The sequence below is a fragment of the Cavia porcellus genome, unplaced genomic scaffold (assembly GCF_034190915.1).
Source record: "Cavia porcellus strain 051 isolate PalLab524CR breed Dunkin Hartley unplaced genomic scaffold, mCavPor4.1 scaffold_14, whole genome shotgun sequence".
Lineage (NCBI taxonomy): Eukaryota > Metazoa > Chordata > Mammalia > Rodentia > Caviidae > Cavia > Cavia porcellus.
In genome coordinates this window covers 41178456-41195691 of record NW_026947497.1, presented here as the reverse complement: position 1 = coordinate 41195691, position 17236 = coordinate 41178456, and the positions used below count along the sequence as shown (strand labels likewise).

At 39.7% G+C, this 17236-nt stretch overlaps 1 protein-coding gene and 1 pseudogene across 1 annotated transcript in view; both read right to left on the bottom strand.

Annotated features, from left to right (window-relative positions):
• The window catches only part of Rnf150 (ring finger protein 150), a 236353-nt gene that overhangs the window by 15846 nt on the left and 203271 nt on the right, over positions 1-17236 (bottom strand). The gene's annotated exons all lie outside the window — the stretch shown is intronic.
• The window catches only part of LOC134478703 (NEDD8-activating enzyme E1 catalytic subunit-like), a 33277-nt pseudogene continuing 19089 nt past the window's right edge, over positions 3049-17236 (bottom strand).

Sequence of the window (17236 nt, the reverse complement as noted above, 5' to 3'; positions counted from 1 at the left end):
CTTGACCAAAATCCATCCTGGACTTCAGATTACTGTCCAAGGATTAATGGACCTTGAAGAGGCTCAGTCACTTAAAATCACATATATAGTCAAGTGGAGAATATATGTATGTATGTGTGTATGTTCTGTGGTCTTGCACCAGATTGTGAAAGAACCCACGAAAGCCTGAGGACCATTTGGTTACAAGATTTTGCTTCCTCGGTGAGTCTGGGGACAGGGCAGTGGTGTTTGTTGTTAAAGGGCTCTTTTGGCTCACATCCCACTGGTTAGGTACCCTATTACATTAACATGAGAGCTTTCACATGAAGTCTCTCTGCCTACTTACTGTATCTTTGTGGTGGTTATTCAGAGCTACTGCAGAAAATCATCCCTCCCAGAAGGAACTTTGGCATTTACTATGTTGCCTTGCCTACTTGACAGTGGCACAGCGCAGTAGCAGGCTGGTGTAACTCTGCTCTGTGAGGAATTAACAGCACCGCACCGGGAAGAAATGCTCTCCGTTTTGAGAGAGAAGAATGGGCTGCTGACTGTGCTTCCCCGGGTGTCCTAATTCTCAGAAGGTGTGGTGCTTACATGCCGGGAGCTGTTCCACCTCACACAAAAGCTTATTTTCCTACATACACTTGAAAAGAAAAGTGGCTTCTTTCCGGCCACTGCTGCTGATGCTTATTTTCTTGAAAATAGGATGTCATTTCCAATCAACCCTGCACTGTACAAGGGTACCATGGGGGAGATATCAGCCAGTCTGGGTGCATTACCATGTCGCTGTCCTTTCTTCTCCACTCATAGTACGGAGGCCCCTTCAGGCTGCAGCAGTGCCTAAGTATTGTACGGTGTAATCGTAGTGAGAAAGTTAGCTTTCAAATGCATAGGAGAATGGGTTTCTCTGCATCCTTTGGCTTCACAAGAAATTCTGAGGAGATGAACAGCTTCTGATTTGGTGTAAGTTTTCCTGTTTGTGTAGGCTCCGCTGCGAGGGCGGAAAGCCTCTGTGCCACCTCTTCAGAGGCTGTGCAATCACATGGACACAGTAGCTGGATGCATCAGCCCTTTCCGATCTGCACACATGATGTGTCTTATATTTGCACCAATGCCCTGAAGGTTGTGTGTGATTCTCCTGTGGTTGCTTCACATGTTACAGGTAGGGTCAACTTGCCCGAAGTCAGGTGCGCAGAGAGTGGCTGGAGTAGCATCTCAACCCAGGCTAGTTCTGTTGGAAACTGCCACGCTGGACCTGCAGGACTACTAGACTTCTATTTGACCAAGTTGTCTTCACCCACAATAACCGAGCATTCTTGGCTTCAATACAAATTCCACCACTTGGCCAAGAGATTCTGCCATAACTAGAAAGGCTGCCTTCAAAAAAATTCTGTGTATGTGAAACGGAACATATCCACACAGTGAGCCCAAATTAGGCATATTCTCCCCCGAGCTTTTGTTTGGACTTGGTAAAGGTTTCCCTCAAAGTTTCTAAATTAAATTAGATCACGTAGTTAGGATTTCACTCTGCTTTGATGTCTTCTCTACTGGGTTTTCTTTCCCTGTGACACTTTACCCAGCGGGAAGGAGGAAGATTTTCTTCAATCATTCAATCTCTTTACTGATTTGCTTGGCAGTTGGTTCATGGAATCATGCCTTACATTGTGGCAAAAGAAGGAACGATGTGATTTCTGGGTTAGTTTAATCTAGTGACATTTAGGCTGTCAAATAGCTCCTTTAAAACCTCACTTAGTACTTCCTGCAGAGAGCCTTAAGCGTTAAGCCAGGTATTTATTAGATGAGCATAAAATGATTGCAGCAAAAAGTAAGGGAAAGCTGCCGGGTGGACTGAGACACAGAGCCAGCGTACACATTTATGCATTTTGCAACCATGTACAATTGTTTGTAGACTTCATTTGTTCATTCACTGATTTATTTAATCGCCTATTTATTCAACAGGCATCTATTGAACATCTTAAGGTCCATAGCACTGTTGAGGAAATAAAGATAGGATAATCCCCGTACCAAAAAATAAATAAAATCAAATAAATACAAACTCTCTAAGCTCAATGTGATGCAGTAAAAGAGATTAAACTTCTTTATAAATTTAAATATTAAGGTAACAAAAGGGTGAGAGAAATTTCACCTCCACCTGAGTAACCAACAGGATTCATAAATAAGCTACACGTAAGCAAGTGGCGGGGGAGGGTTTGAATCTGAGGGTCCTAGGATGCACGGAGATCAGGGGAAATGGCCTTCTTTTCAGGAGGACCAGCACAAGTATAGGCGTCATCAGAGCTCATAAAGAGCAATAAGCTTTGTGGCTTACATGGTCTGCATTTACTCTGTCCCGGTTCTGCCCTGTTTGTGTTTTCACAGGAGCCTGGAAGGCAATGAACTATACTCTCCACAATTCCGTGTCATCCAGCTTCCTCAAAGGTTCTACCAAGAAGGCTGGAAGGCAGGCAGAACAGGAGGTCATTGTACCTCTGGTTCAGGCAAGTCCAGAATCGAGGGGGAGGGGGAGGGGGAGGGGGAGGGGGAGAGAAGGAAGGGGAGGGGAGGAGAAGGAGGAGGAGGAAGAATGCTGAAGAGGCAACTTGAGACTATACTCATAAGTGAAATAAATCAAACTCACATTTGTAAATTTCATATTGTCTTCCTAGTGTTAAAAAAAAACCTGGAAGAGTATTAAGATCCAAAATGTTCAGTAGAGATTGTGATAATGAAAAGGAAAATGCTCAAAAGCAAAGAACAACAGGGATAGCGGAAAAGAGAGAAGGAACAAGGGGAAGAGATTATATGTATTATACGTATATATGTATTATATGTATATATATATGTGTGTGTGTGTGCATGATGGGTAGCTATACTACTAATCTGTTAGTTCATCCAAAAAAATTGTTTGTTTTCATTGTTTGAGTATTCATTTTTTTATGCTTAACTCTTATAACCTTAACAACTACTTCAAAGATAACAATATATATTAGTGTTAATTTCCTATTTTTTGAAATTCTATATTATTTATATCCTTTTTTGTTTTGCTTTTTTAAAATAAAAAATGTGGTTTTTAAATATAATGTAGTATTACTCAGCCATAAAGAAGGATAAACTCAATAGTTTCATAGGTGCACCTTGAGACCATATTCATAAGTGAAATAAATCAGACTCACATGTGTAAACACTGTATTGTCTCACTAGTGTGAGAAACTGAAAGAGTAAATATGATCTAAAATATACAATAGATACTGTGAATTGGGAAAAAAATCTTCAAAAGAAAAGACAAACTGTGATGGGGAAAAGAGAAGAAGAAAGAAAAAATACATACAAAATAGTTAAGATACACAGCTAGTTTTTCTTAGTTCATTGAAAAGAAACATTTATGCTAGTATTATTTAAGCAAGATAGCATCCTGTACCTTGTACTCTGAATAACTACTACCAAGACAACATTATGCAATGTATTAATTATGTAATATATTATAACTCTCCTACTAATCAATTTTGAAAGTTTTTTTATTTTCTTTCTCTTTAAAATAAAAAATAACCTCTGTTGACTTACCCTTTTTCTGTCATATTTATTTATTCTGTCCTAACCTTTTATTATTTCCATCCTTCTTTTAATTCTGAATTTAGTGTGGTCTTTAGTTCCTTGGGGTGTAAAGTTAGGTAGTTTGAGAACTTTTTTGTAAGGTACCTAAGTACTAATACAACCTTTTCTCTTTTGCTGTAGTAAGAGTTGGCGTATTGTGCTTGCATTTTCATTTGTCTCAAACTACTGTCTAATTTCACCTTGGATCTGTTTGCTTTTGCTGTACTTTGTATCTGCAGTGTCTCCTAAAGGACCATGTGTTGAAGGCTTTGTCCCCAGCTTGCACTTTTGGGACGTGGTAGACTTTGAAGAGCTGGTGCCTAATGGAGCTCTTTGAAGTCATGGGAAGTGCCCATGGAGAGGAGAGGGGCCTCTGCCTCTTCCTCTGTGCTCTCTGCCTCCTGCTAGCCATGGGCTGAATGGCTTTTCTACATGCTCCTTCCACAATGTCCTGCCCCACCACAGGCTCTAAAGTAAGGAGGCAGCTTAACAGAGAATGAAGCTTTTGAAACAATGAGATGAAACATTTCTCTTTTGAAGTTATCTTGGGTGTTTTGTTTTAACAACAGAGAGCTAACATAGCTGTGCACAGTTTAATTTCCACATATGGGAGAATTTTCAATCTTATTTCTGCTACTGATTTCCAGGTTCATTCCACTGTGATCAGAAGAGATACTTGACGCGAATTAAGCTCTGTTTTTCATTTCAGACTTGTTTTATAACCTAGTGTGTGACCTCTCCAGAGTGCTCCATTTGCATTTAGAAGACCAGTGTGTTCTGCTGCGGCAGCCTGGGGCGCTCTGCATGTCTGCCAGGTACAGGGGGTCACAGCATCTTCCAAGACTATTCTCTGCTGAAATTCTGTGGGCTTTTTATAATCTAGTCTTGAAAGTAGAGTACTGAAATCCGTGACTACCATTGTGTTACTGTTTCTCTCTTCAATTCTGAGCATGTTTGTTTCACATGTATGTGTGTGTGTGCTCTCATATTAGGTGAAAGTGTTTTTATAGTTATTATAACTTCTTGGAGAATTGACCCCTTTATAATTATAAAATGATCTTTTTTTGTCTCACGTGGCTGTTTTTGATTTGTCTATTTTGTCTGATACAAGTATGAAGCTTGTTGCTTCCTGATTATCATTTTCATTTTTTTTCCCATACTTTCCCTTTAACAAAAATGTGTCCATAAATTTAAAGTGAGTCTCATGTAGACAGCATCTAGTTCTTGGTTTTCTTTTTTTTCATTTTATTCAGTCTTTTTATCTGGGGGTTTAATCCACTTTCACCTAAAGTAATTATTGATAGGGATGCAGTATTTCCATTGTGCTATTTTTGGTTATAACAGATATTTTGTCACTTTTTTCTGTATTTTGCTGTCTTTGTGTTTTTTATTTTTTAAACATTTTATATATGTATTTTTCTGGAGTGAGAAGCTTTGGTTCTTTTCTTATTTCTTTTATCACTACAGGGTACATCTATGGTAATTATAGAGCATACATAAAACAATCTATTATAACAATCTATTATAACAATCTATTTTAAACTGGTAGCTTCAGTCACATAAGGACCTTAATCTTTTACATCTTCCCACAGTAAGTTGTTGTTACAAATTATATCCTTTAATATTTCCTACCCATTAATCTAATTTTATCATTTTTGCCTTTGTCGTTGAGATTCTATACTATAATTAAAAGTGATTTATACACCACAGTATTACAGTATTCTGTTGATACATTTATTTTTACCCAAAGTTTTATATTTTCATGTTGTTGTAATGACTTTTTTAATAATTTGAAGGATTCCTCTTAGCGTTTCTTGGAAGGCAGGTCTTGTGGTTATGAACAATTTCAGCTTTTGTATCTGGGAAAGCCCCTTTCTCTTCTAATTTTGAGGGACAGATTTGCAGGTGTACAATGCTGGGTGGACAATTTTCTTTCTTTTTTTCTTTGAATACATCATCTCACTTCCTTTTTCTGTTCCTTTGGGTTTCTACTGAAAATCTGCTGATAATCATATGAAACTGCCTGTGTACGTGATGTCACTTTTCTCTTGCATTCAATAGTCTTTCTCGTTGACGTTTGATATTATTTTGTGGGTCCCTTTAAGGTCATCTTGCTTGAGTCCACAGGACTTCTTGGATTTAGATGTCCATTTTCCCCCTTAGATTTGGAAAGTTTTTAGCACTGTTTTCAAGTAAGGTCTCTGATTCTCTCTCTCTCCTTGGTTGTTCCAGAACTTCACAATTCAGTTTTGTCCACTTGAGGGTGTCTCCCAAGTCCTTTTAGCTTTCTTTACTTTTTTCATTCTTTCATCACCCTTGATGGAATAATTTCAAGGAACTTGTCTTCAAATTCGCTGGTTCTTCTGCTTGTCTGTTGTGAATCTAGTTAAATTTTGAACTTAGTTGTTATATTCAACTCTAGAACTCCTGTTGGTTTTTTCTTTGTAGATTCTCTCATTTTTACTTCATTTAGCTTTCTGTTCTTTCCTTTAGTTCAGTGAACATCCTAAGTTACTTTGAGTGCTATTTTGATAATTCATATAGGTTCTCCATTGCTTTAGGGTTAGTTTTTGGAGGGCTGAATGTGTCCCATGTTCAGAAAAAATTACCGTTTCTTTGTATACCTTGTTACGTTCTGTTGAATTATGAGCCACGTCTGCTGGTCTCTAAAGCCTGGCTTCACAGGCTCCTATAGTTCACCAAACAGCCCAGACACAATTGTGAAGCCCTCTTAACCCTATTTAGAGATGTGCTTTTTCTGGGCTGCTACATGCCATCTAACTAAAGATGTTCACCAGCTTTTCTTGGGAGCTCTTCATGGTGTCTGTCTGCATCACGATGGCCTTGATGGCGCTGTAGAAAGCTGTGGTGCTAGATTCCACCTAGTGTCTTTGAGGGTCTGGTGATCAACTAAGTCCTGTTGATCAGCTTTGTTCTCAAGGGTCCCCACCCTGTCACTCTGTTCTTGTTCTTCCAGGTTCAAGCGAGACAGAAAGTGATCTCTCAGGGAATTCCTCTAAAAGTCCAAATATCATACATCCCATTTTCAACTGAGCTGGGAATTTTTTTCCAGTATTGCTCTGGCGAGTACCATGAATTTTTCTACTAAGCTTCAATGTGGTTGGCTTTGAGCTTGCCTGGGGTGTGGGAACCTTGTAATTGCTTTCTGCATATTTTCTGTGAAGATTAAGTCTATAGATTTTCTTTCTTTAAGTCAGTCAGTGTCTCCACGGAAGGAGGGTCTAGAGCTTTCTATTCTGCCATCTTGCTGATGCCACCTTCAAACTGTCTGTGCGCACGGTTGTGCTATTTTTCAATCCGATAGCTGGGTTTAGGATCTTTTACATCCTTGTCTACACTTGGCACCATCAATCCTTTAGGTCCAATCATTCTAGTAGGTGTACTGTAGTGTTTTCCTGTAGAGTTAATGTGTATTTCTCTGATGACTAATGATGAGTTTCTTTTCATGTGCATTTTAAGAAGTATGTGTGTTTCTTTTTAGAAGTGATTGACGCATTACCATTTTTTCTTGGTAATTGTTAGCTTTTGTTTATATTGCGTATTTTTACTCAATAGAGGAGCATGTGTGTGTATGATGTGTGTGTGTGTGTGTGTGTGCAGTGTGTACAGTGAAAAGAAGTAGTTGATAAATAAATAAAGCTGAACCAGGCATCCCACAGTGCTTCACAAACTGTCACAGGGCAGGTCACCTGGACACTTTACTTATGTTGAAATCAGGTTGTCTTTTTACTGAGTGGTAAGAGTTTTTCATATATTCTAAATAAAGTTCTATATTAGATGTATGTATTACAAATATTTTCCCTCACTCTCTTGCCTAACTTTTCATCTTCTTAATGTCCTTCAAAGAGCAAGAGATTTAAATTTCAATGTATGAAGTTTTGCATGGTTCTTGCTTTTTCTGGGTCCTATCTAAAAAAATCTTTACCTATTTCAAAGTTGCAAACAGTCACTCCCATTTCTTCCTCCTCTCCTTCCTCCTCCTCCTCCTCCTTCTCTCCTTTCTCTCTTTCTCTCTTATTTTTTTGAGACAAAGTTTCTCACAGCAATCCTCCTGCCTCAGCCTCCTAAGAGCTTGGGTTCTAGGTATGTGCTACCACTCCTGGACACTCCTACATTTTTCTAGAAATTTTATAGTTTCAGCTTTTACATTAAAAAAGGTTAAATTTCATATTAATTTTGGTGTGTGATGCAAGGTCTGGAGGGACGGATATTTTATTTCCCTAGCACTTTTGTAATCAATTTACTGTATTAAATTCTCCTGTTTTGAAATACTCAGAATGATTTCCATTTCCTGATTGACCTCACTTGGCACAGCCATGTGATTGAAAAGACAGACTGTACTGAGACTGCACAGGTATTTCAATAGTTGGCTAAAGGTGCTTTATTTAATTTACAGGGATGATATGCTGTTTTATAACTAGTACTTTCTTACATAAAGGGCTAAAAATAATCTCAGCTTCAGGAAAAGTACTTATAATAATACTTCTTTTGGCAGCCTGTAATGAGACATAGTAAATAAGTGCATACATGCACTGACACACACACACACACACACACACATCCAGCACAGGGTATAACAGCTATTACTGTATATAATTTATTCACTTAGAATCTGCATTATTCTTTCTTCATTTACATCTTCCAGCCTCCTTCCCTGCCCATTGATGTGCTGGTGGCTGAGAGCAGCCCTTTCTTTTCTTGGCCATTCTCCTTCTGGTTCTGTAATGTTCTATTTCTTCAGGGCTGCTGGAAATAGGTCAATGTATCAACGTTTCGTACAGAGATCATTCTCCTGCGATGGCCTTATCCCGTGTGTACAAGTGTCACCCTGCTACCAGATAGGCCATCACTGCAGCCAGAAGAAACTCGACACTGGGCTCTGATGGAAACAGAAGGTCTAGTTTAAAGGTCAAAACACAGAACCCAGCAAAGTAGGGAACTGCTTTGCTCTGAGACGGAATAGAGAGAAAACGACAGAAGTAAGCACGCATTCTCTTACATGTGCATTTTCAAAAAGAAATATTTTAAATAGAGCGTCTGTTAAATATATAGCTCCTAGGAAGTGTATAAACACATCAGAGGTACACAGCTCAGCGCCAAACGAGAGCAAACACTGACAGGAGCACATTTGGCTCTGTAGGTGCGGGCATCGTTTTACACCAACCTGTTCCCAAAGTCTATTTAGGGTTTTGAATATAGTTGTCACTTCTGACCATCCTGACCATCTGCTTCCTGCAGCAAGCACATGGAGAAACCTGTTGCAAAGCTTTAAGATTGCAGTTTATCAGCTTAGAAGACCTTGGTTGCCTCCACCTCCTCTAATAAATATGACATAAGTCAGCTTTGGCCTGTTTGAAAGCAGGTCACAACTGACGTGTGGGAGGGACGGAGCAGACAGGGAGGCCTCCAAGTAATAGCTTACACGAGCCTTCAAAAACTGAAGACCCAGTCTTAGCTACAGAGAAGTTTTAATGCAGAGCACTGACTAATGTCCCAACAGTGAAATTTATAATTAATATTTGTCTTTGCAATGGGAATTCCTTAGATGATGGGGACAGAGGGGGAATAAAGGAGATACAAAGGAGGTAAAGGTTCAGCAAGGTAATGTTATGCGGAAAAGCAAAAGGATGAAGGAGAAAGGAGCCAGGAATCCGTCCACTGCTTTGCCCCTTGGGGAGGAGACCACTGCTTTTCCCATCTCTCGTGCCTCCTGCTTCCTGGGTTTATAACCAGGTGGATAAAGGTGGAGTCGTCTTGGGATCATCTAACCGATCACTTATTCCATCACAGGAGATAAAACATTCAGAAACGTATCAGTGTCATAAAACATTCAGCCTGGTTTCTGTCTGCAAAAACCGCTGGATAAAAAGGCTAGCAGAGGTGGAGAAGAAGCCCAGGTGCTGCCGTGGATCAGGGTGAGACGGCCCGGGCGGGCCCACTGCCATGGCACTTGCTGCCATTGTCGAGGTTAGGTCTCCTAAGCAACTCTTTTTACTGTTTATTTTCTTTTCCAGAGAACGTTTTCAAACTTTAAAAAAAGACATTTTTGCCTTTTGAGGAACATAAAAATCTCATTCATCCTCACTTAGGTGTGACTCCCATGTTTCCTTGGGAGTTGCTACTGTCTTTCTGGAATCCCCCCTTTCAGGAGAATTCTGTTAAAATTTAGAACTGGCATTTTTTTTTTTGTTATTTTATTTTATTATTTTTTTTTTGTGTGTGTTTTTTTGAGACAGGGCTTCACCATGTAATCTAGGTTGGCCTTGAACTCGCTGTGGAGCTCAGACTAGCCTCGAATTTGCGCGGATCTTCCTGCCTCAGCCTCCTGAGTGCCGGGATCACAGGTGGGGGCCACCACACCCAGCTTAGCACTGGCAATTTAAAAAATGATCAACACTGTGGTGTTTCTTAGATATAAGATCAAGTCTTTGGGAGATGCTTTTTCAGACACACCATTCCTTTATTGTTGGTTCAGAAGACTCCAATACTCAAATGCTTCACTTGGATTTTGATAGATCTCTAACAAATCTCATTCTGCTTTGAAGTAGCTTTATTTTGGGCATGGAGTGGAGGGGCCAAGGTATTAAAAATGAAACAAAGGAGTAAGGAATTATACATCGAGTGAGAATGCCACACGTCTCTGTCACCTGTTGTGCTTCCAGCCTTTGCCCAATTGCTCAGATAAAGTCTCCTTGAGTTCCTGACCTCAAAAGCCCTGAGTGGCCCTCCAGCCCTTCACCTGGCCTTACTGTGACTTTGATAGAGAGTATGATGTCAAGATATGGCTAATTCTGCCTTGTTTAACAGGATGTAACCTCTGTGACTGCCGTCTACTCACCATAAACTCCCCAGAATAGAACAGAGGGTCTCAACAAACGTTCCCTGAAAGAACCATGTTCTATTTAAGCCTGTTTTTTTTGTTGTAAAGCAAAACAAAAAATAGCAACCCAAGTTGCCCATTGAAGAATATGCTATATTTTTTGTCCTCTTTCCAACAGAAGCCTAGATTATTTAGTTTTTTCACTATTACGATAACCCTTTCTTCCTATTTATAGGTTGAATGTTTGTTTCCTCAAAATTCCTTTGCCGAAATCATATCCTCTAATGTGTTGGTATTGGGAAGTGGGATCTTTAGGAGCTAATTAGGTTTGGATGAGGTGAGAAGGGTGGGCACCAGGATAAGATTAACGTCCTTATGAGAAGTGTGCCTACAGTCCTGCACTCTCTTGCTCCTCTGTGCAGGGATGTTTCCAGCCTCTAGAACCACAAGCAACCAATGCTAGCAGTTTAAGCTTCCCAGTCAAGGGCATTTTGTTACAGCAGCCTGAGGAGACTATTACACTGTCTTTTATGGCAAATTCTCTAGAAATGTTAGTGTTCTGTTCCTTTCCTTCTTTTGAGAGCTAGGAATATAAAGATCACTTGTTTCTCCTAGGAAGGGACATTTTGAGGAGTTTAATAAAAGCAGCTCCCAGATGCTGTCATTTGTTTTGGCTTTCAAAAAAATGTCAAATTAATAAAAGAAATGAAGAGGTGTAATGTACCATTTTAAATTACTGGTCCCAGAAGATTAGTTATAATAATAGCCACTCACATGTCTACATCTCTTATTGTATTCTGTGCTTATGGCAGAGGACACTGAAGACAGGACGTCTAGTGACTAACGGCACCTGGAGAAAAAGGAACCATTTTTGACAACCACAACTATTTCTCCATCAACTGTACCACCACCATCATCTTCCATGAGTCGTGCTTTAATGCATATAACTCTTTTGCCACTTTACAGCAGGCTGCTTGGCTCCCAGAAAGGCTACTTCACACTCTCTGAGTCACTGGAGGAGCCAAAAGTAGGTTTTGAACTCAGCTCTGGTGGGCTTCAGGGTGCTCCCTGCAGAAGGAGCTGGGGAGGCTGAGTAATGGTGGATGATGAACAGGAGGACTACTGAGCCCGTTCTTCCAAAACAGCCAAGCCTCTGTCCCTTGCAGTGTGGCTTAGGAATAGACAGCTACAGATGACTGATAATGTGGTGAATCTCTGTTGAAACCATTCGTTAAACTACTTTCTTTACTTCCCTAATCAAACTAATCTTCATTTCCTTTGCTAATCTGATTTTTATTTCTTAGAAAGCCAACAGGAACCCAAACAAACAGGCACCTGGTAGCTAAAATTATTTCCGCCCAATGCCTCTTCTAAGGTGATGCAACCAGGGAGAGAAAAGGGCCAGTAATTCACGAGGCCCTGCACTTTCAAAACTGAAGAGACTGACCTTGTCTCTTCATTACGTGTCAGGACACACAACCACGTTTACATCTTCCCACCCTACCTCCTGGGGTTTGGTTCGGGGATTCCTCAGACACTCAACTTTGTTATGGAAAATGGTGTGATATTTGCAGGTAACATATACACATTTTCTTGTACACTTCAAATCATCTCTAGATTACCTACAATGTCTAATATAATGTTAGTAACTATTCTTTATTGTTTAGGGAATGCTGACAAGAAGTAAGTCTGGGCATTTTGAGTATTGATGCAAAAATCTATGGATGGGAGGGTGGGGTGTACTGGGTTTTAAAAGACTTTTGCTGTTAAAGACAACCAACTCTCTAACAAAGGCAGGGTTATGGGCAACCCATGCTTTCCAGACAATGGCAACTTCACGGCATTAGGTCTCTACAGAGAGGTCTGGGCCCTGCATGGTGTGCTCCTCAGCCCTGCAGATCCTCCACACTTAGCATGGTGCAGAGAGGTACACCCTGAAGTTCACCATCTAGGGATAATGCTGGCCACCACGACCTCCCTTTTCTCTAAAGAGTGTGTGTCATCCACCAAATCCTAACAGCACTGTTTTATTTTATTATTTAAATATTTGTGCTGTGATTTTCTTATCTCCTACTGAGAGCAGAATATGAGCTCCCTGAGGGCAGGGCTTCTTACCAGAGCAACTAAATAAAAAATCTGAAAAAAAATCATGTTTGTTTACTAAAGGTTAAAAAAATGAGGGAAGAGAAGCTTATACTCATTTTATTTCACTACTGTGAGATTACATCATACTAAGGCATCAAGGGAGGTCCACGGAAGAGGCTAAGGAAAATCAGGTTCAGACTGTACAGTATGCTCAGGGTTCTGTTTACTTGTATGAGCCAGGGAACACATTCCTGCTTTTTCCCACTGCTCTCCATTATGAGGTTCCTCCTAAGATCATTAAAAAATTTTTAGTGACCTCACAATCATGTTCAACACCTCCCTATGGGGAGAGGCCACCTGTGTAGAATGCCATCTTGTCCCGGCAGCAGCAGGGTGCGGTGAGCTAGCTGGTTTTTGTCACAATGCAGAATGATAAGATGAGGGGAACTGGGAAGGGACCATTTACAGGTGATCTGTCGTGATTGGGTGAGCACATCCATGATAAGCAGAGAACTGGGAAAATTCTTAAAATGACTGAAAAACTAGCAGTTTTTCACTACTATGAACAGAAAATGTAAGATGGGCGCATTTTTTACTACTAGTTTTCAGGATGTGTTTAAAAGGCTAAAGTCTTGAACAAGTCCATGGGCGGTTCCTGGCAGTGTGAGGCTAAAGTCTGATTATGTCCTCCACCAACCAAAGCGCGCTCATTCCTCTTTCCCTTTTGTAAACTCACAAGGGCTGTACAATCCTTTCTGTAGACAAAGCTTTTAGTAGATCTGGCAAACGAGACCAATATTTAAGAAACAGTACTTGGCAATGTGAATTCTCCTTTGTACACATCTGTTTTATATCTGTTAGGGTCGAAATTCTTTCAAAGGAAGTTCAGTTTTGTCTCAATTTAAAATAAGTACGAATAAATATTATACTCAATCACTGACCTCTCTGGCATAGGGCTTTTGTTTAATTAATGAACCCGATGTTTGGATTAACTGCCAGGGAGGTGTTATAGCTATTTTCAGAGGGTGTTATAAGCTCTTCTCACACATCCTCTTATTCTTAGTGTATGTTGTGATCTTTCCATAATTGAAAGCCATTTCTAGATGTGGTCCATGTAGATTTTGAACTTCGATTTCCTTTTTTCAAGTAGCATGGTGTTGCTACTGGGGATATTTGCTGATGCTTTTCACAAATCCCCTCTTTTCCTTTTTTAAAAGAATGTATGATTTTATTAATAAGAAATGCAAAAGTATCAGGGATAACCGTCTAACAATTAAATTTTTTAAACAGCCAAATTGGCTTAAATCTGTGCATAATGTGCAAATACACACAAGGAAATATTCCCTATTTCCATGCATAGGTATTCGGCTACCACACTGCTTACAAGTTATTATGGAAAGATAAACTGTAACAATCAATATTAATTTGGACTGCCACAAACAAATATTAGTCGAGTAATAGACTGTATTTGTTATACTCTGGATGTCAGGTTGTAATATTTAAAGTTACTTAAAATTGAAGTGCTTGTTTCCTTTAAAGGGACATCTTTTGTGTATGTGGTACCTGAATGAAGGCTGAGGAATGCATTTTGAGCATAATAACAAGATCCACACACAGGAGTGTGTTTGCCTCCTCTAAAAGCAGCTCTACATTTACTCAGCATCTGTCTCATCAGGCATCATTTCCTGTATTACTAATGGGTATGTTTATAAGCACTGACCCCAAAATTCTATAGTTAAGGGAAAGTTATAAAGTTAGAAAAAAGAAGTTCTTTATATTGAGTCAAACTTCCTCAACACTAGCTAAAAGTGTCTTACATGCAACTTCTTACCATCCACGAAGTGTATTATTTCCATAAATTGTCTATTGTGTGCAAATTTCCTTTAAGAAGTAAAACAAAGTTTGAATAGTACCGTCTTCAGTGTGGTGACATCAGCACCTGCCAGTTCTTGTCCGTCAACAAGTCCTAAGTCTTATAAAGTTTTGGAAAGATTTGCCCTTGTTCGTTCCTCCACAGAGGTAACCGATTGTAAGTAAAGAGTTCTGTTTTTCCTTTGTAATGTGGCTGTGATAGCTGGAGACTCCATCTGCAGCACTCTTGGTCAGACAGTCCAAAGCCTCCTGCAGTTTAGCTGATGGAGAAAACTGTTTTGAGGAAATTGGCTACAGGATGGGCAGTTCTTTGTCTCTGCTTGGAATGTGTCTACATCATTGAGTATCATTATTTAGGGGAAATGTATGCCCTGGTGGCTATTTTAAAAACTTCAGTGTCACACACAGCTGCCATGACTGCATTTGTGGAAGCTACTGTAGGAATGATTCATGTTATTAGCCCTTAGGTGAGTCTGTAATACTTCTAACATTGTATTGTGATGATTTCTCCAGCAATTTTTGAAATATCCATTGATTATGTTCAGGATCATCTCCATCTATTGAACCTCATCTCCAAAAGGATGCTCGTTAGGCCACTGCATCATCCTTACAAATGCAGTACAGTGCTCTGATGGCCTGGGCATACATGCAATGGTGCACATGGGAAAATCAACCTGTGGTGGCAAACGTTCCAGTGTACACATTCAGTACAAGCGCTCATTCCAGGGAGAATTACCCGAGCATTTTCTCCAAAAACTTCTGTCCCTCCATCTATCACATGGACGATGCAGCTTGGATCTAACACACCATCTTTATAATTTAGCAGAGAGATCACTCCATTTATCCATCTTCTAGCTAGTCCACGAACAATAATGAAATTGTGGATAGAAAGTTCATTAAAATCTTGGATTTTGTTGAAACATTACAATGAGGAATTCTGTCATTTAGAAATTCTGCACCAATTTCAGCCTTAGGTCTTCCAGAACCTTTAGACCTAAATAAAAACTGCCTGTTTAGATTGGAAACATATATAGTATCCATGCCTAAGACATGAATGTGTCTAAAACCAAATTTTTGGTACTGTGCTATATTTTTCAGCACCTCACATCCTAAGCTGCCGTCTCCAAAGACCAGAACTTTACATGGATCTAACAAAAACTGGAGAGTCGATTTAGGGTGTGTAAAGCATCCAGGTCGCTTCTTTCCATGGCTGCAGCGACCTTCCCAGTGCCCAGTGTCCCCACAGCCACTCTATCAGCCAACAGCTCCTCTATCATCCTTATCTTTTCTGGCTCCTCACCACTCACCATATTGCTCTCCTTTTTCTTTTTCACTTGACAAATTTTTAGTATTATTTAATCCTTAACATTTAATCCAGGCTACAGCTTCCACCTTCCCCCCGATTGCTCACACTGTGTTCATTTTACCAGAGTTTCCTGGCAGCGTAAGATCAATGTGCACTTTGAGTTTGTAGTGTTCAAGAATCCATAGCCTTAAGCCTGGCCCATGTCTTACATAGCAAGTATTTTGTTCTAAACAGACACCAAGCAGTCTTCAGGTTTTTATCTCTTAATGCTTGCAAATATTTTATGCTATTTTGCCACAGAAATGTAGCTGCCTGAGAGTATTTCTGATAATGTATGATGCTTGTCAATAATGGTAAATATGGTATAGGGTGGCTGAAAGGTATCTACAAATCCCCTAATCACACATAGCTTTCCTATCTGGTCCTGAACTGCCTAAACTTCCAAGGATATCAAGGGAGCATCTTCAATTCAGGGAATTCCGTGGAGAAGAAGACTGGTTTGTTCTCTGGGAAACTGCAAACCTGGCCAAAAGAATCCAGGTCCATCCACTGAGAATCTCATCTTGTAAATCCTGATCATCAACCTAATGGGAAATAAGGCAGGATTCTCTTTGTTTTTTTCCTATCCAATTAAGATAAAATATCCTGGAAAGTGTTAGGGCATTGGAAGCCTGAGAATTAACTGGGACTTGAAACTGTTTGAATGTGTTTCCCTCAACATTGTGTAATTCCAGCACCTAGAGTGAATATGATTTTCCATTCTGTTCCTGCAGTTTTAGAGCTAGAAGTTCTCTTTGAGAAACGTACATAGTTAGGCTCTGAGGCAGCCGTGACAGTAGATGAGCATATACTAAGCATGGGTATGCATGACTGGAGAGTCAAAGTACCAACAATATGCCTGAGAAGACAAAACATATTTGACTCCATAAGAAATTAGCTGTATATATTATAGGAGCTAATGGGATTCCATATGTTCCATAACTTTAATCACATGTCCAGACAAGAAAATAAAAATGAAGTAACAGTTCCTACCATGATTACCTCCGTTCCAAACATCAAACATCCAGAATACATTTTCTACTCTATACCTTTGGTGGACGACCATGTTTCTTATCATTTACCAACTAACTAGTACTGTGATGCAGATCTTGGCTTCTGTAAGTCCAGAGGAACTATAAAATGTAATCTTACTGCCTTACCTATTTTCTTTTGGTAGTTATTTTATGACTCCAAATATCTGTCTCCTTAGTAAAATTATACACCGAAGAAAACCAATTTTAATTCTTTCAATCATCTTACTGGTTTAAGAATTTATGTTAGTATTTCAGATGTTTTAAAGTATTTTCTCAACAGATAGCACTTTCTTTTTCTAGGAGATCTTTCTGGAGTTACAGTTTATGCTCAGAATATAAGCGGACACCTGCAAGATAGCATAAGGGTCACATGTGAGCTCTGCAATGTCCTGCTCCTAGTGATTATTACAGTAAAAAGGCAGGAGTGTACTGACCCACATAGTGATTTTGGCCACTAGGATTTATACTTCCATCAACATCACAAGCAAG